Source organism: Myxocyprinus asiaticus, chromosome 37 (genome assembly GCF_019703515.2).
Source record: "Myxocyprinus asiaticus isolate MX2 ecotype Aquarium Trade chromosome 37, UBuf_Myxa_2, whole genome shotgun sequence".
NCBI lineage: Eukaryota > Metazoa > Chordata > Actinopteri > Cypriniformes > Catostomidae > Myxocyprinus > Myxocyprinus asiaticus.
The window spans coordinates 30,680,121-30,707,404 of record NC_059380.1 but is presented as its reverse complement, the minus strand read 5'-3'; the positions used below and the strand labels follow the sequence as shown (position 1 = coordinate 30,707,404).

General features: G+C 43.1%; 1 protein-coding gene across 5 annotated transcripts in view; it reads left to right on the top strand.

Moving 5' to 3' along the window:
* Nucleotides 1-27,284, top strand: part of cdk2 (cyclin-dependent kinase 2) — a 93,019-nt gene that overhangs the window by 47,309 nt on the left and 18,426 nt on the right. Inside the window, exon 7 of one of the 5 annotated variants that reach the window (XR_007895084.1) lies at nucleotides 5,130-5,244. The exons of the other annotated variants lie outside the window; for them this stretch is intronic. The gene's annotated coding sequence lies outside the window, so the exon portion shown is untranslated. The remainder of the gene's footprint in view (nucleotides 1-5,129; nucleotides 5,245-27,284) is intronic. 5 annotated transcript variants of the gene reach the window in all.

The following is a 27,284-nucleotide window of genomic DNA, read 5'->3' as shown; positions in this document are numbered from 1 at the left end:
AAGAGTATAAATACAACATTTATTGTTTGAATTTAGAGATAAAATGACAATTTGAAAACTGATATTAAAATCATGTTAAAAACTACATCTGACTCAAATGATTGAGCGTGTCACAATTTGTGCATATGTAGCCGTAACTGGCGCTGTCCTGTGCTTTCACTGCGTTGGGGGGTGTGTGTGTGTGTGTGTGTGTGTGTGTGTGTGTGTGTGTGTGTGTGGATAATGAGATTAGATGCCGGTAAGCGCTTCTGGACATCATTTTAAAAAAAATAAAGTCCCACATTGAACACATTTTTTAATTATTACGAACATGAATTACAATGTAAATAAAATATTTTAAAACAGATTGTTTTAGGATATCCTACAATATAGTGAAATTAACCTTTTATTCATATGCGTTACAAAAAATACAAATATTTAAAGATTAATTTTAATATATGCTACATTGCTAATAATAAAACTGTAAATTTCAAATGCAGTCTATTTGCAATATGGAACAAAAGACAACTATGTATGTAAATCTGATATCTGTTGGAATCATTTTCCACCACTGAGGAACAGAAAATGTGAATGATTGAAAAGGGTATTAAAAAGTATTACATTGTATATGCTGATACCTGCAGATACCCTGCTGTCACACTTAACTGCTGCAGTTCATGCGTCCATTTGTCGTTGCTTTTTCGGCGATCTAAACACTTTATTTTCCGTTAGGCATCCAGGGAACATCCAGCCACCGAACAACATGGTCCACGTTTTAAAAATGATGTTTTATGACAATCATGTTAATGTTAGTAACGTTAATCTTGGTAAAGTCACTATGAATGAAGCGCCTCCCACTGTTGTTTTGAATGAGGGTGCATTCCATTCAAAAGTGATCATCCCTATGCCCTATTCCCTTCAAAGAATTTAAAAGGCTTAAGGTATTGGGCTCCAAAATAAGGGTAATTCAGAGCTCACTTTTAAAATCATTTTTATTGGAAATTCTGTTTTGAGTTCGACAACTAGCAGCAAATGTTCAAGAAAAAAAGAGGTCACGTCTTGAAATGGTCTATAGCACATTTTGAACCACACAATTGGATTTTAATGCACCAGGAACGAATACAGATGTAACAGCAGTATTCTCTTAGCTAAGACAAAGTAATTTTGACATTCATTATTTTAGCATCATACACCCACCCCCTCTAGAGTAAATTAATATAATTCATACTCCAATTCATAAAGGTGAAATTCATAAAATATTCAAACACTGCTGGTGAGTCTGTAGAGGGTCTCTTTTGTAGAGGCACTGTAGATTTCATAACTGTACTTTTGGTTTTGGATATAGGGACTGAGCAAGCCACAGAAATTCACAAATATCTCTCGCGGAGGGAGTCGCGTGGCGCCATGCTGAGGTCGGACGTGTGAATGGCGAGTTCTGTGCACTTTGCAAGTTTTTAATCCTTCAACGGAAGGTTGCTTTTGCACTGATGCACTTGCCAAATTGAGAATAGATACTAAGGATGGCTGCAAAGTATTTACATGCCCACACCAAGCGTTGTCCTTCATAGAGACCAATGGGGTGAGTAAGCTATTTGGTGATTTTTCATGTTGCTGCCTAGTGGGCCTGACTCTCTGAACATTCATTTGACTGTCTGAGGATGCTGGGTGCCTTTTTTGTTTCTTTTTGTGTTGGTTCCACCTAGCGGCTTTAGTTTGTTTTGTGGAATAACACTCCTTCAAGAAACTTTTGCGTCGATGGTGAGTTGCTTTGCACTGAAGTTCCCGGCCAGGTTGAGAATTGATGCTAAGGTTGGCTGCAAAGTATTTACTTGTCCTCAACAAGCAATGTCCTTCATAAAGCCTATGGAATGAGTAAGTAATTGTGTGGCGCTCGGTTTGCAGTCTAGTGGACCTGACTCACTGAACATTTACTTGACCACCCGAGGAAATTGGGCGCCTGTATTGTTTCTTTTTGTGCTGGTTCCTCCTGGCGGCTGGAGCTTGTGGGGTGGCATTTCTTCGGGACAGTGTGCAGGTGAATCTGCACGTTCTGTGTGTTTATGCCTCCTATTGGCTGGAGTTTGTTTTGTTGAGGATTATTTGCAGGACATTGGAAGGATTAGGTCATCTACTGCACTCATGAACAGCCGGTTCACTGAACATTCGTTTGACTGTCCGAGGAAACTGAACAGCCTTTTTTTTTCTGGTTGTGCTACAGGCTACAGAGTTTTTGTGAAGGATCGCACCTTCGGGACAGTTATGCGAAAGAATCTACATGTTCTTTGTTTTTATTCTGCCTTTTGGCTGGTATTACAGATTTTCTTCTGTTATGTAATTCTGTCTCTCAAAATTTGTACAGAGACTTGAGCAATCTGACGGCAAAGTTGTCGTGGGGACTCTTGTAGGCGTACGTGGGCTGTTTGGGGTTAGAGGGATAGACAGCGGTTGGCGCTGTTGTGCGCGGGGTTAATGCGCACGTTTTTATTTTTTCTGTTTGTTTGGTTCGGGGGGAAGTTTGTGGTTTGACAGCACTAATGTTGGAATGTGTTTTTTATAATTTTATTTTTGACACAATCTATATTTTCGAACATATCAAACATTTCACCGAGCCCTGTACTTTGGAACGGGATCGATTTGGAGGTGGAGGGTCAGTCATGGTCTGGGACGGTGTGTCACAGCATCATCAGACTGAGCTTGTTGTCATTGCAGGCGATCACAACGCTGTACGTTACAGGGAAGACATCCTTCTCCCTCATGTGGTACCCTTCCTGCAGGCTCATCCTGACATGACCCTCCATGACAATGCCACCAGCCATACTGCTCGTTCTGTGCGTGATTTCCTGCAAGACAGGAATGTCAGTGTTCTGCCATGGCCAGCGAAGAGCCCGGATCTCAATCCCATTGAGCACGTCTGGGACCTGTTGTATCAGAGGGTGAGGGCTAGGGCCATTCCTCCCAGAAATGTCCAGGAACTTGCAAGTGCCTTGGTGGAAGAGTGGGGTAACATCTCACAGCATGAACTGGTAAATCTGGTGGCCACACCAGATACTGTTACTTTTGATTTTGACCCCCCCCCCTGTTCAGGGACACATTGTGTTTCTGTTAGTCACATGTCTGTGAAACTTGTTCAGTTTATGTCATAGTTGTTAAATCTTTTTATGTTCATACAAATATTTACACATGTTAAGTTTGCTGAAAATAAAAGCCGTTGAAAGTGAGAGGACATTTCTTTTTTTGCTGATTTGTTTATATCTATGATTGGGAAGGTTAATGTTATTAAAATGAATTCTATTCCAAAATTCAACTACCTGCTACAGTCTCTCCCTATAGATGTCCCCCTCTCTTATTTCCAGCAATTTGATAGCATAGCGAAGTCCTTCATTTGGAATGGTAAACGTCCCAGATTACATTTTAATAAGTTGCATAGGCCAATTGATAAAGCTGGGGTAGGCCTACCCAAGATTTTGTTTTATTAAGCATTCAGTCTCAGACATTTTGCTCAGTGGTCGCTTCCACCTGAGAGAGCCCCTCCCTTTTTTGGTATTGAACAGGAAGTTTTTGCCCCTATTTTGCCATTACAAAGCCTTCTATTAAATTAACTGGAGAAGTTAAGTCACACCCCTTTATCTCGCATTTGCACGCGGTATGGACAAAAGTGTCGAGTGTTTAAGACATTTATTTAAATGTTGCCTCGAGCAGATGGCTGAACCCTAAATTATGCATTGAAAGGTCCCCTTTCTGCTGGTCAGAGTGGATTGTGAGGGGGTTACTACACTCGGTGACCTGTATGAGTGTTGAGATCTTTTGAAAATTTGGTTCAACACTTTGAGATTCCCAGATCTCAGTTCTGTAGGTATTTACAGCTGTGCCACCTGCTCTGTACTATTTTTGGGAGTAGCTCACACCCCCCTAAAGTGGCAGATACTCTGGGAGAGGTGATTACTGCTTTTGGAAAAGGTCATGAGGCATCAGTGTATTACTCCCTGTTAATTCGGTGTCTCAGGAACAGAGCTTTAACTTCTCTCAAGAGATTATGGGAGAAAGATTTAAACTTTGTATTGGAGGAGGAAGTGTAGGCTAGGATTCTATAAAATGTCAAGTCTGCATCTAGAGATGCAAGGGTGCGCCTTATGCAATTCAAGATATTACATAGATTCTGTTGGACCCCCTCTAGATTGTATAGGCTTGGTCTTAAAGACACACCCACCTGCTGGCGATGCCAATCAGAAGATGGAGACACAATCTATGTTTTTTGTTGGTGTGTTAAGATCCAAGAATTTTGGGGTTCAGAGTTGTATGTGTGACGTTTTGGGCACTCAAATTTTGTCCCAGACTCTGTATTTTGGGTGGTGATGGGGCAGTCATAAATTTGGGGGATAATCACATAAATTGGGTTCTGACCAGTCTCATGTTTGGCAGACAAATTTATGTAAAACAAAATCTGTAAAAATGTAGCGTTTTTTGGGACTCCCAAATAAGGGATGTGGAGAGTGTAGTTTAGTTTATGTATGTTTATTTGTGTATTTATTTTTGTGTGTTTGTTTACACGGGTGTTCATTGGCGGTCAGGGTGGGGTTGGTGAATCGGGAGGGATATTAGTGGGGGTTGAACGTGAAATGTTGATTCGTTGTATATGTGTTGGGTTTTTCTTTGTTGTGTAATATATGAATCAATAAAATTTAATTGAGAAAAAACAAATGTCTCGTGGTATTCTGAAGTTTTGCTACCACATACTATTATAAACTGTGACGTGTTCCAGCACACCCAGCGTCTTCAAGAAAATGCTGGTCCTCATCAGTGGTGCCTCAAGGGTACAAGAATGTCAGCTGTAAACCCAGTGTCTTATTGCTTGGCCATTGAAAATTATTTATTGTATGATGGCTGGTACATTTATTTTAGGTACAGTAACCTACAGTTTTTCTTTTAAGCTATTTAAACGAGGGCATCAGCTACAGTAATTACTAAATAACAGAATGATAATAATCCTAGAAGTAAAATATAAATCAGGGGTGGCCAAACCATGGCCCTTCCTATGTCTTCAAAATAGACTTAAATTTGGCCTGCTATTGAGAAATTATATGAAATATAACACTATCATGTACAGCCACATTTTACAGTGCATTGTTTCCATTTTTGCGTTCTCTTTGCAGTCACCACCAGCTTCATCTACTGGCAGAATTTAACAGGAGTTTGTAAAGCTCCAGATTCTCATGGATGAAGTGCCATGCAAAAAGAATGATGCATTTTTTATTGGACCGCTATCAGGTTAGATACTTTGCACATGTACTTGTTCTTGTTAAAATGTCCTGATAACACGCATCGTATGTCGAGTAGAACTGTCGTTGTGTGAGTGGCTGAACCGAGTTTTTCTTCAGTGTGCACAGAGATGTGCAAGCCAATCAACCTCTTCTAGAATGTCCCCTGTAGCTCTGGGAAGTTTAATTAATTATACTGAATACAGTGCATCCGGAAAGTATTCACAGCGCTTCACTTTTTCCACATTTTGTTATGTTACAGCCTTATTCCAAAATGGATTAAATTCATTATTTTCCTCAAAATTCTACAAACAATACCCCATAATGACAACGTGAAAGAAGTTTGTTTGAAATCTTTGCACATTTATTAAAAATAAAAAACGAAAAAAATCATTTTGGAATAAGGCTGAACAAAATGTGGAAAAAGTGAAGCGCTGTGAATACTTTCCGGATGCACTATATATTTGTTATAATGTTTAATGATTGAATCATGAAAAAAAAAAAAGATTCACGGGCTTCCCAGCACCACTTAAGTGAGGATAGAGGAGAGAGTGCTTACAATACACTTGTGCATCTTTGCCTGTACTGCGTGCGCTCAGCTTGTACATGCGCATCAATCAAATAAAAGGGAGCGCAATCATTTTGATAATTGTATTTGTAAGAACAGAAACTATGATTGAATTACTAAAAAATAGAGAGTAATTCCTTCAGTCACGTCATCTGGTTCTCACCAGCATCTGGTTCTGATTATTGTGATGCGTCACACCCAACAGCTGCTCAGTGGCATCTCTATATGTGCTTTGCAGTGACACTGAATGGACATAAAAAAATAAAAAATCTAAAATCCAAGGGCTGTGAAAGGGACAGAAGCTCCCACTCAATGATATTTCATATAAAAATGTTATGTCACTTTTTACTTCTGTTCTTGGTGAGAGAAATATCCTTTATTATCACAAAGTGTGAATAAAACTTGTATATTAAGCATACAATATAACGATGATGCAATAGTGGCAATCTAGTTGCATCTAGCCTTATTATTACAACGATAAAATTAAAATGAAAACGGAGCACTTTGCGTTTTCAAAGCTTGTATGAGAGAACTGTACTTTTCACATACTTTACAAGCCAAATATCTTGCAAAAAACAAACAAACTCTGAAACAAATCAAGAAACTATATAGACATGACTTTTTTTTTTTTTGTATCTTTTATAAGAAAACTCGAGTAACAATATTGTCCCATGGACCTACACATGATGATTTTGTTTCCAGTTGCATCATCAGTTGTGCTCTTTCTCTCCCCCTCTTTTTCTCTCCCTCACTCTCACACATACAGTATATATATACAGTTGAATTCAGACGTATACATACACCTTAGCCAAATACATTTAAACTCACAATTCCTGATATTTAATCATAGAAAACATTCCCTGTCTTAGATCAGTTAGGATAACTACTTTATTTTAAGAATATGAAATGACAATAATAGTAGAGAGAATGATTTATTTCAGCTTTTATTTCTTTTCACATTCCCAGAGGGTCAGAAGTTTACATACTTTGTTAGTGTTCGGTAGTATTGCTTTTAAATTATTTAACTTGGGTCTAATATTTTGGGTAGCCTTCCACAAGCTTCTCACAATCAGATTTGTAGGCCTTCTTGCTCGCACACGCTTTTTCAGTTCTACCCACAAATTTTTTATCAGACCGAGGTCAGGGCTTTGTGATGGCCACTCCAATACCTTGATTTTGTTGTACTTAAGCCATTTTGCCACAATTTGGAGGTATGATTGGGGTCATTGTCCATTTGGAAGACCCATTGCGACTGAGCTTTAACTTCCTGGCTGATGTGTTGAGAGATGTTGTTTCAATATATCCACAATTTTCCTTCCTCATCTCCTGCCATCTATTTAGTGCACCAGTCCCTCCTGCAGCAAAGCACCCTCACAACACGATGCTGCCACCCCATGCTTCACAGTTGGGATGGTGTTCTTCAGCTTGCAAGCCTCACCCTTTCTCCTCATAACGATGGTCATTATGACCAAACAGGTAGATTTTTGTTTCAGTAGACCAGAGGACATTTTTCCAAAAAGTAAGATCTTTGTCCCCATGTGCACTTGCAAACTGTAGTCTGGCTTTTTATGCCGGTTTTGGAGCAGTGGCTTCTTCCTTGCTGAGCAGCCTTTCATGTTATGTCGATATAGGACTCGTTAACAGTGGACATAGACACTTGTCTACCTGTTTCCTCCGGCATCTTCGCAAGGTCCTTTGCTGTTGTTCTGGGATTGATTTGCACTTTTCGCACCAAACTACGTTTATCTCTAGGAGACAGAATGTGTCTCCTTCCTGAGCAGTATGATGGCTGCGTGGTCCCATGGTGTTTATACTTGCGTACTATTGTTTGTACAGATGAATGTGGTACCTTCAGGCATTTTGAAATTGTTCCCAAAGATGAACCAGACTTGTGGAGCTCCACAATTTTATTTCAGAGGTCTTGGCTGATTTCTTTTGATTTTCCCATGATGTCAAGCAAAGAGGCACTGAGTTTGAAAGGTAAGCCTTAAAATACATCCACAGGTACACCTCCAATTCAGTACACCTCCTTTCAGAAGCTAATTGTCTAAAGGATTAACATCATTTTTTGGAATTTTCCAAGCTGCTTAATGGGACAGTTAACTTGGTGTATGTAAACTTCTGACCTACTGGAATTGTGATATAGTCAATTAAAAGTGAAACAATCTGTCTGTAAGCAATTGTTGGAAAAATTGCTTGTCATGCAAAAGTAGTTGTCAAAACTATAGTTTGCTAATATTAAATCTGTGGAGTGGTTAAAAAATTAGTTTTAATTACTTCAACCGTATATACACCGATCAGCCACAACATTAAAACCACCTGCCTAATATTGTGTAGGTCCCCCTCGTGCCACCAAAACAGTGCCAACCCGCATCTCAGAATAGCATTCTGAGATTATATTCTTCTCACCACTATTGTACAGAGCGGTTATCTGAGTTACTGTGGACTTCGTCAGTTCGAACCAGTCTGGCCATTCTCTGTTGACCTCTCATCAATAAGGCATTTCTGTCCACAAAACTGCCCTTCACTGGATGTTTTTTGTTTTTGGCACAATTCGGAGTAAATTCTAGAGACTGTTGTGTGTGAAAATCCCAGAAGATCAGCAGTTACAGAAATACTCAAACCAGCCCGTCTGATACCAACAATCATATATGCGATTATCTAATCAGCCAATCGTGGGCAGCAGTGCATAAAATCATTCAGATACGGGTCAGGAGCTGCAGTTAACATTCACAACAACCATCAGAATGGGGAAAAAATGTGATCTCAATGATTTGGACATTGGCATTGTTGGGCCTCATGTGTTCAGATAGAAGACAAAGGCAGGCCTAACAGTCATAAAAACATAACTCAAGCCCCCACCTTCTAAGTCGTAAATTTTACTGATAAAAATCGCGCCAAAATCAAAGGGAGTCCAGACTACAGATCCATGAAGCCTTGCTCACTAAAGGATTGAGCGCTCAACTCCTATTGGATGAGGCACACAACAGAACGTCCCTCAAACATGACATCATCAGGACTTCAAATAATTCTGAAATGCTTCCAGAGTTGCTTCCAGCGACTTCATTCACCGAATACGGACGTAGCTTTTTGCTGCTCTCCGGTGCAGCCTCGTGGCATAAGGAAGTAATGTCCGACTTGAAACTGTAGCCATACAATCTCCATCTCGCTGGACGAGTTGAGATTACTCTGTGTTCAACCGAACACACTAACGGATCCGAAGGAGACTGCCGAGCAATTTGCATCTTCATCCGTTAGCCTACAGAAGTGAAGAGATTAAAGATTTCTCTTCCATCTTCAATCAAGTCGACATTTCTGAGTTCTCCGCCAGCCCGCCGAGAATCAACAGCCATACCGCCCTCTGAGAATCAACAGCCCTACCGCCCGCCGACAGCGCGAGGAAACGGCCTCCCGTCATCACCCGAGCCTCAAGGAACCGGGTCAAAGTTAAAGGACGGAGGAAAACACATTCTACCTGTGTCCTCATGCGATTCAAGTAAGAGGTTACGTCTGGGCAGAGATAGAATATTATAGCGTGTTTCAAGGTTTTTGCTTGTACAGTTTACGGATCGCCATGTCCGCTCATTATTAATGCTCAGGGTATTAATTATCACAGATTTGTTTGCTGTATTGTGGTCCAACCAAATTGGATTGTTGTGCATTTTCGCCATCGCGGGTGAGACAGAAACTGAGTTCATCCATTAGTCAAATAACGCAGGACTTTTACGAGCCCCGCTCGTAGAACCGCGTCTCTGAGTGATGAACACGGCTGCTTTATCTCCAGCTATCGCGAACTCAGCTTTCGGGCTGTCACTGAATAATCTCTCTCTCTCTCTCTCTCACTCACTAACCACACTGACACACACACACACACACACACACACACACACACCTTATGTGTTATAGGATTATTTTTATTTCCATATCTAATCATGTCACTGTTTAGTTTGTAGTTGTAAGTCGGAAGTTTATTGACTGCATTGCATTAATTATTAATTGATATTACTGCATAAATAAACTTTGTTATACTTCAAAGAGAAGTGTTTTGGTTTGTTTTGCATACGCCTGTGTCATGCTGACGGGATGTCAGTGCTCGGATTCAAACCTTCATTCATTGTTTTTTTTTCCCGAAAATCGATGTTCTTCGGATGTCGATTTTCCTAAGAAAACAATCTAATATTGAGACTGTTTTAATATTCGGTTATTAGTCCCTGATTCCAGGGTGGTGCCCCGTCAATGTTAATCCTTATTAATATCCTATTGATTTTTGATAATTGATAATTATCTTTGATTGAATTTGAATGATCAATAAGCTAGTGTTAAATTTAATGTTTCATCGATGTTAACAATTAATGATTATCTTTGATAATTATTGATTTAAAGGATTAAAAAAGGCTAACATTGATTCTCATCAATGTTCTATTGATTTTTATAATTAATAATTATCTTTGATAATTATTAATTATTGCTAATAACCAAACTTGCTCCTAAACGTAGCACACTACATTTACTGGAGTCCCATATGAGGTTTTAATGAGTTAGATCCAATTAATTAATTTAAATATTGATTAATAACTACAGAAATAATTACCAATTATTTCTGATAGTAACCCTGATCTAAACAACCAGTAAAGCCCTACAGCATGATTGTTGGTACCAGACGGGCTGGTTTGAGTATTTCTGTAATAGCTGATGTCCTGGGATTTTCACGCACAACAGTCTCTAGAATTTACTCTGAATGGTGCCAAAAAATAAAACATCCAGTGAGCGGCAGTTCTGTGGACGGAAATGCCTTGTTGATCAGAATCAGCTTTATTGCCAAGTATGCTTACACAAACAAGGAATTTGTCTTGGTGAGAGGAGCTTCCAGTGTACAACAATGCAAAAACATGAGAGAGGTCAACAGAGAATGGCCAGACTGGTTCGAACTGACAAATATATGGTAACTCGGATAACCACTCTGTACAATTGTGGTGAAAAGAATAGCATCTCAGAATGCTATTCTGAGATGTGGGTTAGCGCTGTTTTGGCGGCACGAGGGGGACCTACACAATATTAGGCAGATGGTTTTAAGTGTGTGTGTGTGTGTGTGTGTGTGTGTGTGTGTATATATATATATTTATAGTGTGCCCAAAAGTTTGCATACCCTTGGAGAATTGGTAATATATGTACCATTTTTAAAGAAAACATGAGTGAGCAGGCAAAACACATTTCTTTTATTTCTTATGGGATTCATATTCAACTGTAGGTTATAACAGAATGGCACAATCAAATCAAAACATGGCAACAAAGAAAAAAATGAAATTGACCCCTGTTCAAAAGTCTGCATACCCTTAGCCCCCTTTAGCATCAATGACAGCGTGCAGTCTTTTGTAATGGTTGTCTATGAGGCCCAAGTGGTATAGCTGCCCATTTGTCTTGGCAAAATGCCTCCAGGTCATGCAAAGTCTTTGGTCATCTTGCATGAACCGCATGTTTGAGATCTCCCCAGAGTGGCTTGATGATATTAAGGTCAGGAGACTGTGATGGCTACTCCAGAACCTTCACCTTTTTATGCTGTAACCACTGGAGGGTCAACTTGGCCTTGTGCTTAGGGTTATTGTTGTGCTGGAAAGTCCAAGAGCGTCTCATGTGCAGCTTTCGTGCAGAAGAATGCAAATTGTCTGCCAGTATTTTCTGATAACATGCTGCATTCATCTTGCCATCAATTTTCACAAGATTGCCCGTGCCTTTACAGCTCACACACCCCCAAAACATCAGTGAGCCATGTAGGGCCTTGGCCCACTCAAAATGACAGCAGAGACGCATGGCCCTTTGTTCTATAATCAAAGGAGAGACATATGAACTCGGTTTCCCAGGATCCTTCACAAATTCACAACTTGATGAAGAAACTAACTGTAACTAGATTACTATTAGATTTGTATAGCAATAATTTAACTAGTTTTTCCCCTTTTTGATTATTTTGATTAACATTTAAGATACTCAGCCTACAGGGTAGATTTTGTTTTGTGAGACTCAATCAGTAACTTGCTATCATTTTTCTCTTTTCAAAGAGTGGTGCCCCGAGAATAGAATTTAATGAGTTAAATTTCTATTTATTTATTTAATGATTTAATTATTCCATAATTAATAACAATTAATTATTGATTATTTCTGATAGTAAAACTGATTTAAACAACCAGTAGCACCTACATAATAATTGGTGCCACGTGTGAGACCGTGATAATTGTTGGCTTCCTCCAATATTCTTGCAAATAACTAAATATTTTAGAGTAGCCAAAGGTTTCCCCTCTTGGCTTCCTTTTTCTACAGGAAGTTCAAACTGCTAAGACACAAGGCCGGTTGTGGTTGTGAATCATTGCAAGTGTTGTGTTAGTGGTTGCTAGTTTGGTACTAATTCATTACTCCTGTTTGTGTTTGAGATATTCAGTCACTAGATACTAACAAAGTATTCTGACGTGCTGATAGTCATACTGTGATTATTAACACCTAAATTAGCAGCTCAAGAAACAGTTAATAATACAAAGCAGTTGCTTGTGAGTGACAGGTAAGTGGTTCCCCCTGTGCATTCTTTCCTCAGGATAACGACTGGTATGTCAGTGTTTTCCACAGAGCAACAGGTGTTGTAAGTCGCCACCCTCAAAACTCGGCTAAGGTTTCAGAATTGTGAACTCATAAAGAGTTCCTATAGGGGTCCACTGGACATCACCCTCTCACCTGTCAAACCAGGGAGATATGAGTAGCCAGTCCCCATCAGCGTCCGGAGCTGAAGCTCCCAGGTCAGGTGAGGAAACCTCACTGTCCAGCTGGGTCGCTGACCACCTCCTTGTCTCTAGAGAAGAAAGGGAGTAGCTTAACAGCTACACACCATCTCAGTGTGATGCTGAAATGGCCGCCGTGGTAGATAATGCACACGATCCTCAAGGGAAGGTAACCACTATCCAGGAGGTAGTTGGTAGGCTGTTTCTACTTTACCACCACAAGGCCCAGTTGCAAATAGCAACACTCAAGGGCGAGGTTAAGACACTTACAGCCCAGTGTAGTCGGCTTGATGCAAGCAATCGCGCTTTACATCGAGACCTCCAGACTACAAATACTATGCTGGAGGAGTGTGTAGAAAGACTGCAGTCGGCTGAAAAAGAAAGCAGAGAGGTCGCTGACGACTGAGTCCGGCAAGAGAGTCGAGACATACGGGCTAAAGCTCAAGAAGCGCTCTGCTACCTCATCTTTGACCAGAGTGGGGTAGAGGACTCAGAGGATGGCGCTACGGCGAAATACCCTACCCCTCGTTCAGGTAGTATTTCAAAACCATTGCTCCAACTCCCGGAGTTAGAGCGCATCCCTGTTCGGGACGTGAGTCCACCACGTTTCAGGGGCCAGGCCATATTTCTGCAATCTTCCCCTCAGGCTTCTTTTAGGTCCCCGCCCCAGCAGGATGCCTTCCTCACCACAAGGAGGAAGAGGTCTCACCCAACGCCATGGCAATGGGGGCAGGCACTGGTACTCATCCTCTGACGAGTCAGATGGATACAAGCGGGACCAAGACACAGGTCTACGCATGCGCCAGCTTGACTCCTTTGCGAAGGACATAGAATGTTTCGACCCAGCAAGCCGAGATTCAAATGTCAACGATTACCTTAGGGAAATCGGAACATTGTCTTGCCGACTTGCCTCATGCCTCTGCACGTGAGAAGTTGAAACTCAACTGGAAAACAACTTCCAGAAGCGTCCACGCTTCCATCGAGACTCAACCGCCACACATTCGTGACAGCTATCCGAGGCTTTGCAGGGTTCTGTGCGAGGAGTACTCGCCATATACTGATGAAACATCAGCCACCCTCAGTGCCATCCGCATCCAACAGAAGCGGTTGGAGCCTCCTAGAGAGTACTGTAGGCGTTTAAGAAATGCGTACTTCCAAGGAAGTAATGAGCCAGGTCTGGAAGAAGAGCGAGGGTTCAGGTCTCTTCCTCCATAACCTCCACCCCTGCGTGCGAACCCACGTAACACTGATGTGTAAACAGGGTAGACCGACCATGCAGGGAATTAGGAAGATGGCCCAAATGACTTGGGAAATGGTCGTGCGTCCGACTGATAAACCAGAAGTCAATGTCAGAGTCCTAGACATCCAGTCTTCAGAGAGGGCAGACTTAGGGCATGAGGGCTATGAAATACCTCTGCCTAGAGTAAGCTGCGAAGCGGCAAAACGTTTGCCCAACCACCCACAGGGAGGTTGGAGAAACCAAGGGAATGACCACAAGGGTCCCTCCCAGGGTCAGAAAAAACAGAATCCCTCTCCAAAGAAAAGGAATGTCGTGTTTGTGAAAAGCCCCAGACAGTGGAATGGAAACAAAGGGAATCATTCAGAGCCTCCTGGAAAGAGTGATCTGAAGCGACAGCTCAGCCTCATCCAGAAAAGCCTAGCGGACTCAAAGGGTCAGACGATGCCACAAAAAACCCGATGGTGACAGTCCGTCAGCGTGACTAGCCCATGCACTTGCCTGCTCTTCCCCCAAAGTCTACTTTGTAGGCTGGGAGAAGAACACAGGGAAGACCCAGACGCACCCAGTGGCAGTCATGCCCAATACCCATGCTCCGCTTTTTAAATTTTTGGGAGACCTTGTCCACAAGGGTAATGCCAGATGCATATACACCTCAGTGTCGGTAGGAAGGTGTATAGACATCCATGCGTTACTGGACACTGGGTCTGAAATCAGCCTAATGTGCGAGGAGACTTTCGCAGAAGTCGCCAGGGCAATGCTCTCTCTTGGTAAACCACTGCAGACAGAGTCCTGTGATGTGAGCCTTGTCAGCTACACACAAAACAGAGCCCCATCATAAAACGCGCTTGGCTTGTAATCACCTTCCAGGAGACGACACTCAATCATCCCATTTACATCTGTGCTTTCGACACAGAAAAACTTCTTATCGGCCATGACCTGCTGGACCGACTGGCCCCGCTGATCGACTGCCTTCGCTGGCACATGTGGGCCCAGGTCGCAACCCCGAATCCGGTCTGTCTTGCCCACAGCGTCACGCTTCAGACGACCGGGTCACTTATATCCAAGAGTCAGGAGAGACCACTTGTGACACTGTTCTTGAGTCAGCGCTTTGTCATTACCCAGACATCCAGACTCATCTTGGCTCTGAGCCTCTTGACTGTGACTCCACTGACACCGCAGCTTGGCGGACCCGTGAGCACCCACGAATCATTCCTTTGCTCACTAGAAAACTCAAACCCAGCTTTGTACAGCCCCTGCATAGCTGGAGGCGTACATGCTAACGGTATCTTGGTACCTGATGTGCTTGTCGCACTCTGGTCTGAAAAGTCTGCTGTTAGTCAAGCTTTGTACGACAAGCTGTGTCAGAACAGCTCCTCTCTGTCTTTTGTGCGCAAAAGTCACCGCCTTCTTTCTGCAGAGTCACCGCAGAGGCCCATCAAGGCTATTGGGATATGTGCTCTTTCCATTCAAATTGGAAAGAAGAGGTTTACACACTTCATGAGTGTGATTCCCCAACTTGACCCCTCACTCCTCTTGGGGGCCGATATCCTTGTTAGGTTAGGTGCTCTACTGGACACTGTCAACCAGGTCCTATGGTCTCAGGCAAGCATTGAAAACCATCCGGCAGCGGTTGATCCAGAACACATGTTGTCTGATCAGACCATCCCTCAGGCATGTCAGGCAGTGAGCGAGTTTGACCTGACTATCCCAGCTAGAACTGCAGGTGCCCCTGTCCGCCTCATGATCCTCAAGGGACAGATGATACCTGGTTCACAGGCATTCTTCCAACCCTTGCCATACTTCTGGGAACTCAGCCTGACCGTCTGTGGTACACCTCTGCTTGAGCTCAACAACCGCTCAGCTTACTTGCTTGTCCAGAACCTAACAAACATACCAATTGTTGTGACGGCACGTAGACCATTAGGGTTGCTGATCGACAGCTCGTTTCATGACTTCGAGCTGACAGTGCCCGTGATTGGAGAGCTGCCTCTATCCTTGATGAGGGGGAGAACCTCACCTTCCCGAACATAATGATCACAGTTGCTTGTCATGAGGGGCTACACAAAGAAGTCTGCAGTACTGCCTTGGGCACGGAAACGGACATGTTTGCGTATGCCCTCACTGCTCACACGGGTGACATGATTTCAACTGGTGACGAAGCCGGTTCCCCACCAGAGGAACCTTATCTGGGATTCGAGGATGAAATAGCACAACAACTCAATAAGGCAGATGCCTTAATGACAGAGGGTCAAAGACAAGAACTGCGGAAGTTGTTTCACGACTTTCAACAGATCTTTTCAAGGGATTCCAACGACTGTGGAATCACCAAACTCCATACAGTTCGTATCGCAACTGACCCAAATGCACCACCAACATTCGTACTCCAGTACAGAAATCCTTTAGCTGCCTACGAGTCAAAGAGATACTTGACACGTTGCTGAAGAAACACATTATTCGGGAGTTAACTCCACATACAACTCACCATTGTGGCCGGTGTTGAAGCCAAATGGAAAGTGGCGCTTGACAATTGACTATCGACAACTGAACAAACAGGTCGCTCTTTCACGATGGCCCATGATCCACCTGGATCAGGAGCTTGCGAAAGTGAAAAGAGCCTGTTTCTTTTCGACCGTCGATGTGTCCAATGGGTTTTGGACAATGACAGTCGACCCAGTAGATCAGTACAAGCTGGCTTTCTCTTTTGGCAATCGACAGTTCACTTGGAACCGATGCCCATTCGGATATTCAAACTCTCCAACTGAGTTTAATATCTTCTTGCACAAAGCCATGAGTGATGCTGCTGCCCGCGGCAACCTGATCTATGTGGATGACATCCTCATGCGAAGTCAGACATTTGAAGAACATCTGACCGAAATACGATACGTGCTCAGCCAGCTTTCCAGCACAGGAGCCAAGCTGGCCCTCTCCAAGGGTCAGTGGTGCCGCACCAAGGTTGAGTATGTGGGCTTATTGGTGGGTGCCAATGGCATTGAACCCCAAGCAGGGAGAGTTCAAGCCATCCAAAACATCAAAGCCCCAACCGACGTGTCGGGACTCAGGAGCTTCTTGGGCATCTGCAACTACTCCAGGCAGTTTGAGGACTATGCGGAGACAGCCAGGCCCCTTACTGAGCTCCTCCGGAAAGACAAGGTCTTTGAATGGGGAGACCCTCGAGCAGGCTTTCAGAGAACTGAAAGCAAATCTCTGTTCAGCCCCTTGTCTTGCCTACCCAGACAAAGATAAGGAGTTTCATTTAGAGGCGAGCTTCTCCTCCCACTGCCTCAGCGCCGCCGTCGTTGCCTACGCAAGCCGACCTCTGAGCAGTGTAGAGCTGAAGTTCTCTGACTGTGAGAGAGCCCTCCTAGCCACAGTCTGGGCTGTGGAACACTTTAGCAGCTACATAAGGGGTCAGAAGGTAATCATTAAAACTTGCCACCAGTCTGTCTCCTTCCTCAATAGCCAGCGGCTAAGAGAAGGACGAGTGTCCAACAGTCGCATCGCGTCATGAATGATGGCACTACAAGGCTACGACATCGAAGTCAGGTACGCTCAGAACCACAAGATGGCTTTGGGTCGGGGCCTGGCCGAGTGCCATCATTGTGACTTCGAAGGACAGACAGGTTCCCCGCCCTTCCTTGTTACCACTCCTTCTCTTCCCGCAAATCATCATTACTATGATGAAACTGTCTGTCAAGACCTCCCGAAGGTTTACGTGGATGGCTGCTCTTTTCACCATGAGAGCCAGACCCGAGCTGGAGTGGGCATAGTCTGGGTCAATTACGATGTTCATGCGCCAGACAGTTACCAACTTGGTGCAAAGACTAGCCAGTACGCGGAAATTTCCGCAGCACTCATTGTGTTGCAACAAGCCGCTAGCTCGGCTATTGTGCAGTTGGTAGTCTGCTCCGACTCTAACTATGCCCGCCACAGTTTCATCTCACACTTCCACACATGGAAAGAAAATGGCATGAAGAATGCCAGAGGTAAAGAGATCAAACACTCTGAACTCTTCTTGGCTTGTGACCAACTCGTGACTGACCGAGGGATGACTATGTATTGGAAGAAGTTCAAAGGTCATTCACAAACTCTTGGCCCCGACAAAGAGAGCAACGATGAAGCTGATCGTTTAGCTAAGCGAGGTGCAGTAGAGGGACCACTATGGGAATTCAAGGAGGAGTGGCTCCCTAAGCCACTATCTTGCTCTGTGAACGCTCTCACCCGTAGACAGGTAAGAGAGAACCGGAAAAATCCCCAAAACTGCTTGCAGACTGTGAACCTGGGTCGACAACCGGGCGACACAGACTTGAGTGCCATGCAGGAACGGGACCCGGTGATCCAGGCAATCCAGCAGCAGTTGATGGAACCTCAAACACAACAGGTCTTACCATCCTCTTTACAGGACTCAAAAGAACTAAAAGCTCTTTGTCAGGTACAACAACACCTGAAACTTGAGAAAGGCCTGTTGGTCTATGTTCCCGATGGTCCAGGTCCACCCCGGTGGGTCGTTCCGACAGACCATAGGGGGGTGATGCTAATACATGCCCACGATGCTCCCATTGGAGGTCACAGGAGCTACAAAGCTACCTACTACACCCTCCAACAGGTTGCATACTGGCCATTTATGCTCAAAGACACTAATGCCTACGTAAAGGGATGTTTGATCTGTTGTCAGTTCCATCCTTCCCGGCCACTGAATCGAGCTCCACTGCAGGTCAAGGGAATCACGTTTCCTTGGTCCAATCTGCAGATGGATTGGATTGGACCAGTACCCAAGTTGGCGCGAGGAAACACATACCTTCTCACTGTCACCTGTGCTTTTACAAAATGGGTGGAGTGATTGCCAGCACCCAATGACATGGCTGAAACCACAGCAATCATGCTGATGAACCATGTGTTCAGCCGTTGGGGGCTACCTCTCTCAATCGACTCAGACAGAGGCACTCATTTCACGGCAGCTGTGATGAAAACAATGTGGGAAATGTTGGGTGTGGAAGCCAAATTCCACATTGCATACCACCCCCAGTCATCAGGTCAGGTTGAGCGAACCAACCGTACCATTGTCAGCATGCTCAAGAAGTATGGCAACAGCAATGGCAAAGATTGGGACGTGAAACTCCCTTTGGTACTGATGGCCATCAGGTCTACTCCACACCGCACCACTGGGGTCACACCCTTTGAAATGATGACTGGGAGGGAAATGACTCTCCCACTGCATCTGCTGTACCGTCCAGAAAACGTCAGTGTTGCAACCGCATATACTGCACATCAGTACGTGACCGAGTTATGCAAACACCTCCAAACAAACCTGGAAACCAGTGTCAAAGGACAAAAGGCCTATTACGATAGGAAAACGTCTGACCGCGAATATAATGTAGGTGATAAAGTCTTCTACTTCAAGTTCACTAAACCGGTGGGAATCGCCAAAAAGTTCCTGCCAAGCTGGTCAGGCCCCTTTGAGATTATTGGGAAGCTCTCTTCGGTAGCTTACCGAATCCGTATCTCGAAGCCAAACCAAACACCAACGTACAAATGGGTCCATTCAAATCAGATCAAACCCTTTGAACAGTCTCCACTCCAAAGGGGAGCAGACCCACAACAATAGTGTCTCTTGTAGTTGGGTGTAGCATGCTTTACTCATACATTAGCATGCACTAACCCTTAAGACTACTCCTGCAAACACTAGATAATGAGACTCTTGTATGTTTCAGGATGAAATTCCTTTGGATCCTTGGCATCTTCCTCAACCTACATCTCACACAAGCCAATGAGGTGGTAGAAACCGGCCCGCCAACCGGTATTGTCCTACAGGAGACCCCTGGGCTCTTAATCACCCATTGCCACCTCTACACCCAAAGAATATATGTTCGTTTAGACCCTTGGGATGTGTATCGCAAACACATCCAGCTACCTCCACAGATGATGGAGGGCAGGGTAAGTGGAACCCAAACCCAGGACACAGTTGAACATGCCAAGTTGACAACTGTCCACATCCTAGAACAACTGCAGAAATTCCTAGTCACAGAGGAAGAACTCAGTGGGCATAAACGACCAAAGTGGTTCCTCGGTGATCTGCTATTAGCAGCATCGGCCATTGGTTCCCTGTTCTCTATCGGCCTTTCGGCTGCCAACTCTGTCAGTCTCGGTACACTCCAAAGACAAATGGGTGAACTTAATGAGGAAATGCCAGAAATCCAAGACAAACTCCTGTTACGACAAGAACAGTTACAGGATCTGGGTAAAACCCTACAGGGTACTGTACTCACAGTAAACATGCACTCAGAAATATTAAATAACACTTTGCATGCTCTGGATGCCTTGTCAGAAGTTGTGAGATCAGACATAACGTGTGAATGGTTAGAGATCTAATGCATGACCTTGTAAGGGAAATTAGCACGTCAGTTAACAGCCTGAGTGGGGGAAAGATCCCATCCTACCTAGTTCCCCTAAACATGGTTGAAAAAATCCTTAGATCGGCCACTACCACCATTGTGCAGACTTCTCAGATACATCTGGCATACAGCCTTGGCAGTGCAATACCCATCCATGTAAATCCTCAGAACCTAGAGATAGGATTTATCCTTAACTTACCCATTATAGAGAAACAGAACATTTACCAACTGAAATCCATATTGAACGTTGGGTTTTGGGAGAATAATGTACATGTACATATCAGAACACCACCGGTGCTTGCCTACCACTATGATGACCCCTCTCTCTACCTTATTCCCAATCTGAACATGTGTACGAACACCAAGGACATACATTGGGTTTGCCCCAGCAACCCCTTTATCAGAGATGTAACCGACCACCTGTGCGGTCTGAGGGCTGACACCCCAGAGCAAAAATGCCAGGCTAGTATGTCTGTTAAAGGCAAAGGGACAGAATCTAGGGTAGAAAGAGCTGGTAGTCGATGGCTTGTCAGTGCCCCTGCCACCGAGATCCTAATGTCATACGACCATCATGACACAAACACTAAATTAACAATCCCAAACCAAACAATGTTCTTGAAGGTCCCACAAGGGGCCACGGTACATATAGCCAACATTGTCCTCCATCTCGGTCCAGAGAGAAACGATTCAGAGATTGAGATGATGGACGCATTCAGAGGCCACAACCTCACTATTGATGACACCCTTCAACAACAGCTTCTAGCTAAAGGGACCAAATTAGTAAAGTTCAGTCTCAAATCGACTTAGCTCACGACTACATTTTTCAATCGTATAGGAAAATTATCGGCTTATCAAGAACACCCCATCAGTTTGACTGCCCTTGGGTTCCTCCTTAGTGGTTGGGTCATCACGGCAGGTATCGCATACGCTATGCACATACACATCCAAACACTACACACTAGACTGGATGCAATGACACCCATTCCACAGCGTTTCAAGCTCCTGTCTACCCCTCTACCACTAACTGCTCCTAACTCTGCCCAGGAACAGTTATACTAACTGTAACAATCTTTCCCATTTTCCTTTTCATAATCATTGAAAACTCAGGGATAACAAAGGGTCGTTGCAATGTTTGATGTGTTTTGCCAATGTGAAGTGCTGTTTTGATAGAAATTATGTTAGCTAGCCTAGTTAGAATTCAGCTGCCCAGATGTTACCTACTATGACTGCCTAGGTATCAAAAGCCTTTATGAACTGTTAATGTTTCCAGGAACTAAGCTCATGCAAACCCAGGACACATGGACTGTACAACTTTCGGGTTGCACTCAAGGACTGTGGCAGGAACCCCAACTTTAAGACCAAAGGGGGGAGATGTAGGGCCTTGGCCCACTCAAAATGGCAGCAGAGACCGCATGGCCCTTTGTTCTATAATCAAAGGAGAGACATATGAATTCAGTTTCCCAGGATCCTTCACAAATTCACAACTGGATGTGAAGTCCCGCCCATGGACCCAGTCTCAAACGCCATTGGTCGAAAGCGGCCTACGACCGATGACATCATCTTGTCAATAAAACCAGCGGACAGATGAAGTTTGGCCTCTCTGTGCTAAGCTCTGCCTGGCTGTTAAGGGACATCTGTACTGTGCACGTACTGAAGGAGTTTTCCCTCCGTTTTGGACTGAGAACAAAGAGACCACGTTTTTCCAACCTCACCATTCGGCCATGGTAGAGTAAGATTAACTTGGCTTTGTTCAAGTCTTATAGTATACTTATATCAACCGGTTCAGTTTCACTGTAGAGCAACAGTGAATTTATTTTTAAAAACGGAAAGGCGACCAGTTTCCCTTCTCCCTCTTTTTCATTCAACGTTGACTACTTTCTGCATTCTTCTCCATCGCTGGATCCGAAGAATAAAGCAGAGACTCGTCTTTTCGCTGACGAGCGTAAGACAAGGGACCATCCAGACCTTTTCTCCTGACCGCTCAATGCAACAGGAATTCCAACAGACAACCCTACTGAAATCACACAGGATTTCCCATGTAAGGCTTGATATTTGGGTAGCTTTAGTTTAAAACTGTGATTTTTTTTCTTATGAAACTAAATCGTATTTTTGATTCTAAATGCTGATGTTTTGAGTATATTTGTATGTTAAACTCTGCTCGCTGTTTCGAGTTGGGAGATTTGTATTTAGTTTTCTTTTGGGGTTACGTTTGTTTTGTTGAGTGATCTGAACTAGTAATTCAGTCCTGCTGTTACGAGCGGTTACCCTTAATTAAATTGCATGCACTTTTCCTCTCTCTCACACTCATTCTCTCTCTCTCTCTCTCTCACTGATATTCATTGAGTGAGCGGCGCTGCAGTTTGTGTTCGACTCAGGTTGGTGAACCAGATTCTCCCGCCTGTTTCGTCAGTTCCTTTGTGTGTCCGCTCATTTCCACCCTCACGTGGTATCAGCTCCATTTTGGATCTAACCCTCCATTTTGAACCTGATCCTCCATTTTGATTCCTTTGTTACCACATCTGGACACACACACACTAGCATATAGCTCCACTGTTAGTTTAGGATTTCCTTGATTTATTTTTGGATTATATTTGGATAGTATTGGCTGTGTTCATTACTGTTTGATTATAATAAATCTTGTTATAAGTACTCCTGTTTGTTTTTGTTTGAATATTGTGTTGAAGCCAACCTCTGCCACGTGAAGAACTCCCAAGTTACCTCAGAGTACTATTATGTTATTGGTGTTAGAAACTAACTGTAACTAGATTACTATTAGATTTGTATAACAATAATTTAACTAGTTTTTCCCCTTTTTGATTATTTTGATTAACAATTAAGATACAGGGTAGATTTTGTTTTGTGAAACTCAATCAGTAACTTGCTATCATTTTTCTCTTTTCAAAGAGAAAAGTGGTGCCTCGAGAATAGAATTTAATGAGTTAAATTCTATTTAATAATGATTTAATTATTTAATTATTCCAAAATAACAGTTAATTATTGATTATTTCTGATAGTAAAACTGATTTAAACAACCAGTAGTACCTACAGCCACCACCATGCATCACAGTGCAGAGATGGTATTCTTTTCACTGTAGGCCTTGTTGACTCCTCTCCAAACATAGTGCTTATGGTTGTGACCATAAAGCTCTATTTTGGTCTCATCACTCCAAATTACAGTGTGCCAGAAGCTATGAGGCGTGTCCAGGTGTTGTCGGGCATATTGTAACCGGGCTTTTTTGTGGCATTGGTGCAGTAAAGGCTTCTTTCTGGCAATTCAACCATGCAGCTCATTTTTGTTCATATCATCGTATTGTGCTCCTTGAAACCACACCATCTTTTTCCAGAGCAGCCTGTATTTCTCCTGAGGTTACCTGTAGGTTTTTCTTTGTATCCTAAACAATTCTTCTGGCAGTTGTGGCTGAAATCGTTCTTAGTCTACCTGACATTGGCTTGGTATCAAGAGATCCCTGAATTTTCCACTTCTTAATAAGTGATTGAACAGTACTGACTGGCATTTTCAAGGCTTTGGATATCTTTTTATATCCTTTTCCATCTTTATAAAGTTCCATTACCTTGTTATGCAGGTCTTTTGACAGTTCTTTTCTGCTCCCCATGGCTCAATATCTAGCCTGCTCAGTGCATCCATGTGAGAGCTAACAAACTCATTGACTGTTTATACACAGGCACTAATTGCAATTTAAAAAGCCACAGGTGTGGGAAATTAACCTTTAATTGCCAATTAAACCTGTGTGTGTCTGTAACAAGGCCAAATATTCAAGGGTATGTAAACTTTTGATCAGGGTGTAGGGCTTTACTGGTTGTTTAGATCAGGGTTACTATCAGAAATAATTAATTATTTATGTAGTTATTAATCAATATTTAAATTAAGTAATTGGATCTAACTCATTAAAACCTCATATGGGACTCCAGTAAATGTAGTGTGCTACGTTTAGGAGCAAGTTTGGTTATTAGCAATAATTAATAATTATCAAAGATAGTTATTAATTATTAAAATCAATAGAACATTGATGAGAATCAATGTTAGGTTTTTTTAATCCTTTAAATCAACAGTTATCAAAGATAATCGTTAATTGTTAACGTCGATGAAACATTAAAATTAACACTAGCTTATTGATCATTCAGATTCAATCAAAGATAATTATCAGTTATCAAAAATCAATAGAATATTAATAAGGATTAACATTGACGGGGCACCACCCTGAAATCCGGGACTAATAACCGAATATTAAAACAGTCTCAATATTAGATTGTTTTCTTAGGAAAATCGACATCCGAAGAATATCGATTTTCGGAAAAAAAAAAACAATGAATGAAGGTTTGAATCCGAGCACTGACATCCCGTCAGCATGACACAGGCGTATGCAAAACAAACCAAAACACTTCTCTTTGTAATATAAACAAAGTTTATTTATGCAGTAATATCAATTAATAATTAATACAATGCAGTAAATAAACTTCCGACTTAAAACTACAAACTAAACAGTGATATGATTAGATATGGAAATAAAATAATCCTATAACACATAAGGTGTGTGTGTGTCAGTGTGGTGAGAGAGAGAGAGAGAGAGATTAAGTGACAGCCCGAAAGCTGATTTCGCGATAGCGGGAGAGAAAGCAGCCGTGTTCATCACTCAGAGACGCGGTTTTACGAGCGGGGCTCGTAAAAGTCCCTTGTTATTTGACTCTTTAATGGATGAACTCAGTTGCTGTCTCACCCGCGATGGCGAAAATGCACAACAGTCCAATTTGGTTGGACCACAATACAGCAAAACAAATTCGTGATAATACCCTGAGTATTAATAATGAGCGGACATGGCGGTCCGTAAACTGTACAAGCAAAAACCTTGAAACACAAGAATAGCACACTATAATATTCTATCTCTGCCCAGACGTAAACCTCTTACTTGAATCGCATGAGGACACAGGTAGAATGTGTTTTCCTCTGTCCTTTAACTTTGACCCGGTTTCTTGAGGCTCGTGTGATGACGAGAGGCCATTTCCACGCGCTGTCGGCAGGCGGTACGGCTGTTGATTCTCAGAGGGCGGTACGGCTGTTGATTCTCGACGGGCTGGCGGAGAACTCAGAAATGTCGACTTGATTGAAGATGGAAGAGAAATCTTTAATCTCTTCACTTCTGTAGGCCAACGGATGAAGATGCAAATTGCTCAGCGGTCTCCTTCGGATCAGTTAGAGTGTTCGGTTGAACACAGAGTAATCTCAGCTCGTCCAGCGAGATGGAGATTGTATGGCTACAGTTTCAAGTCGGACATTACTTCCTTATGCCACGAGGCTGCACCGGAGAGCAGCAAAAAGCTACGTCCGTATTCGGTGAACTAAGTCGCTGGAAGCCACTTTGGAAGCATTTCAGAATTATTTGAAGTCCTGATGATGTCATGTTTGAGGGACGTTCTGTTGTGTGCCTCATCCAATAGGAGTTGAGAGCTCGATCCTTTAGAGGGCAAGGCTTCATGGATCTGTAGTCTGTTTTGGACTCCCTTTGTTTGATTTTGGTGCGATTTTTATCAGTACAACATCTGACTTAAAAGGAGGGGGCTTGAGGAATGTTTTTTATGACTGTTAGGCCTGCCTTTGTCTTCTATCTGAATACATGAGGCCCAACAAGGGCCATTTGGGTGATTTCCGTTAATATGATTTAAAAAGGAGCCAAAAAAACTGTGATAATAAATGGCTTCATATGATCACTATCCTTAAATAAGAGTTTTTTTGCATGATTAGTCCTATTTTCAAAATCAGTGCCAAAATGTCACAGTTTCTGCCAGGTTATGCAAACTTCTGAGCACAACTGTGTGTGTGTGTGTGTGTGTGTGTGTGTGTGTGTGTGTGTGTGTGTGTGTGTATGAATATATATATATATACACACACACACTATATTGCCAAAAGTATTCGCTCATCTGCCGTTAGACGCATATGAACTTAAGTGACATCCCATTCTTAATCCATAGGGTTTAATATGATGTCGGCCCACCCTTTGCAGCTATAACAGCTTCAACTCTTCTGGGAAGGCTTTCCACAAGGTTTAGGAGTGTGTTTATGGGAATTTTTGACCATTCTTTCAGAAGCGCATTTGTGAGGTCAGACACTGATGTTGGACGAGAAGGCTTGGCTCGCAGTCTTCGCTCTAATTCATCCCAAAGGTGCTCTATCGGGTTGAGGTCAGGACTCTGTACAGGCCAGTCAAGTTCTTCCACACCAAACTCGCTCATCCATGTCTTTATGGACCTTGCTTTGTGCACTGGAGCACAGTCATGTTGGAACAGGAAGGGGCCATCCCCAAACTGTTCCCACAAAGTTGGGAGCATGGAATTGTCCAAAATCTCTTGGTATGCTGAAGCATTCAGAGTTCCTTTCACTGGAACTAAGGGGCCAAGCCCAGCTCCTGAAAAACAACCCCACACCATAATCCCCCCTCCACCAAACTTCACAGTTGGCACAATGCAGTCAGACAAGTACCGTTCTCCTGGCAACCGCCAAACCCAGACTCGTCCATCAGATTGCCAGATGGAGAAGCGTGATTCGTCACTCCAGAGAACGCGTCTCCACTGCTCTAGAGTCCAGTAGCGGCATGCTTTACACCACTGCATCCGACGCTTTGCATTGCACTTGGTGATATATGGCTTGGATGCAGCTGCTTGGCCGTGGGAACCCATTCCATGAAGCTCTCTACGCACTGTTCTTGAGCTAATCTGAAGGCCACATGAACTTTGGAGGTCTGTAGCGATTGACTCTGCAGAAAGTTGGCGACTCAGCATCCGCTGACCCCGCTCTGTCATTTTACGTGGCCTACCACTTCGTGGCTGAGTTGCTGTCATTCCCAATCGCTTCCACTTTGTTATAATACCACTGACAGTTGACTGTGGAATATTTAGTAGCGAGGAAATTTCACGACTGGACTTGTTGCACAGGTGGCATCCTATCACAGTACCACGCTGGAATTCATTGAGCTCCTGAGAGCGGCCCATTCTTTCACAAATGTTTGTAGAAGCAGTCTGCATGCCTAGGTGCTTCATTTTATACACCTGTGGCCATGGAAGTGATTGGAACACCTGAAT